Raw genomic sequence first — 2,910 nt, 5'->3', positions numbered from 1 at the left:
GTGGAAGGTTCAGCTCCTTGAGGAGGAAGTAATTTAGGGGAGGAATTTGGCCGAAATGTAGCAGGGTGTGACGGAGTCTCTGAGTGTCTGTCCAGATGAATTGCTTTCTTCAGATTTATCGTGAACAAAGAGAGGATGTGGGCAATAATTGGTGCGTTCTAAAATTAATTCTTTACAGCCTTTGCCCTTCCTTTCACCTCACCCCCGTTATCGCTCAGACTCCTCTCATATCTGGTTTGTGTCATGCATCACGTGGTTGGTGAGGCCACTCATTTATTTTCACTGTTATCACATATATACTGCAGCCTGGCCAGCTTCTCTCACCAGACACACGCCATTTAAAAGGTACAGCAGCCATATTGGAGCCTGTTAATGAGCCATGAGGCGTTTGGAAACAGTGCGGCGGGCCTCCCACCAACAAACAAAGGTCACCACTTCCCATTCTGATTAATATGTTCCAACTTTTGGTTGCAATGCATTGTTTTGACTGGATGCAGGAAGTTCAGAGGTCAGTGTGCTGAATCTCCTCTTTACAAGACTGGACCACTGCTAACTCCTAACTTTATGTCTGCCAGATATTTGGACTCTTTTAATTGTCAAACAGATTTTCAATGATGAAACAACTGTGCCTCAATTGGACTTCTTAAAACGTGTGTGCATCAGAACAACATGTATTTCATTTGATTCATGTTTTCAGTTAGCATAGTTGAAAAGTAATGAGGTTAAATATCAAGTTACCAACTGTCTGTTTAACATCATGCGTGTTCAGGTACTGGCTGTATGTTTCTGTTACGGGCTCACACTCCTCAGGATGCCTGGCTCGGCTCTCGGTGGGGAGTCGTAGTATCTGTGACAGAGCAGCTGGGAGAGCTGATCTCATTAGCGGGCCGATGGGAGGATTGCTGAGCTAGGCATTCCTCTGTGGGAGCAGTAGCGGAGATGCACAGCTTTCCACGAATAAAAGCGTACAAAATAAACCTGTTGAACAAAGGAGCACTGGGAACAGAAAGCACCCATTCACCTACGAAGATTCTCCTGAAAGTTTGTCATGAGGAAGTCGAAAATGTTCAAGGCTCTCTGAACATGAATATGCTGCACAATGAAAATTTTTTTGGCATGACTTTGGGTGTAGATGCACTCAAAGGAGAACTGCTGAGACAGCAGCGGTCTATTTTTAACATTTTGGTATGTGTGCTAAATTTAGATTTAAAGAATAGCAGGAAAGAGGTAGAAGGGGGAAACGAAGTGCAACGTAAATCATGGCATGCACTCAAACTCTCTCTTGGCTCTGTGAGTACAACAGCATCAATCACACCTTGCGAACAGACTCCTTATCCAGCAGATTAGAAGTTGCTACTACGTGCTGTGTGTGTGTGTGTGTGTGTGTGTGTGTGTGTGTGTGTGTGTGTGTGTGTGTGTGTGTGTGTGTCTCGTGAGCGGAGCTGTTAGATGTCAGAGTTTTCAGATTTGAATCTGCTGTACTGATCACAAGGGAAGCAGGGCAGACAGGCTGATTGCACTAAGATTGACTGATTGAGATCATATACACACTTACTCTCACACACAGACTCATTCACCCGTTTGCTGAATTTAATAAAACTACCAAAAAAGCCAAGTGTTTAAATGGATACACTAAAATGTATTAAATTGTTGCACTTTCATATATATGTAAGGGAAGGACTCAAGAGTATATGCTGTAAATACTATAGAAAATGTTGACATTGAAGGTTCATTTATCTTAGAAATGACAAAATAATCATACGAAAAGATACATTTCCCAGTCTATGTTGGTTAAAAGTTGCCATCGACACTCCTGGATCAGTACATTTTGTTTTCTACTGTAAGCTAATGTTAACATTAAAGGTGCAATATATAAAAAATTAAGTCCCGTCCTGTAATACCACTTTGTGCCTTAGGAGGCGAGAGTGAGTCACTGTAGTGTCCAGGCAGGTTGTCCCAAGTCCAGCTATCAGAGTTTCAGCCATTTGCCATCTGTTAGCCATTGACTTTTATTATAACTGATGATTGTAAAGTTAGATTGTATGGAGGCAGTAGTTGAGCCATAATAAAAGTGATCAATTAAGCTTATATATATATATGTTATATACATGTTATATACATTATAGCTTACCTCTATTTTTAGTAAGACCAAACGAGCAAGAAAACAGCCAAAGAAAAAACATGTTGATGCCATTTGGAATATTTGTTTGGTTTGTCAGCAACTCACTATTGCCTCTTGAGTTGTGTGGTGGTATTAGAAGACAGGACAAGTCCAGGTTAGCTGGTTAGCATGCTAACTTCAGTAGACATCTGTTCAACATAATACAGATGTCTTTGACATAAAGCCTCTATCTGCTATTTTTTCACATTCTGTAGATACTTTTATTTTGTTTCTGAATGTTTTAAACGTCTTACATGCTGCTTCTTTAAGGCAGCATTCATTGCTTTGCCAGAAATTTTTATTTTCCTGCTATTACATGAGCTACAGCTCGACAAAAAAAAAAATCCAGCCACTTCAAATATACGTTTGATGAATGTTCTTATGCTTCTGAACACGTGTGTTCATGACTGTAAAACTCTGCTCCTGCTTGCGAATTGAAAAACTCTGGAGTTTGATTTCTTTAGTTGTTGTTTCAATGTAAAACTGCCTTGGCAAGGATGGAAATGATTCACACTGCCGATGAATGTTTCAGCTGAATGTGTTTGAGATTTGAAGGAAACAGAACAAAATGAGAGGAGAGGGAGGGAGAGAGGAATACACACACACACACACACACACACACACACACACAGAGAGAGAGAGAGAGAGAGAGAGAGAGAGAGCTGGCATGACGGCTCTTGGAGCTGTGACAGGAAACTTTCTGCTGGTTCCTGCGCTCAGCAGCAGCATTCAGTCTCCAGCTCCTGCGC

This window comes from Embiotoca jacksoni, unplaced genomic scaffold (assembly GCF_022577435.1).
Source record: "Embiotoca jacksoni isolate LCO1_2020_lvr unplaced genomic scaffold, fEmbJac1.0.p SCAF_23, whole genome shotgun sequence".
NCBI lineage: Eukaryota > Metazoa > Chordata > Actinopteri > Embiotocidae > Embiotoca > Embiotoca jacksoni.
Note: the sequence above shows the minus strand (reverse complement) of the source record.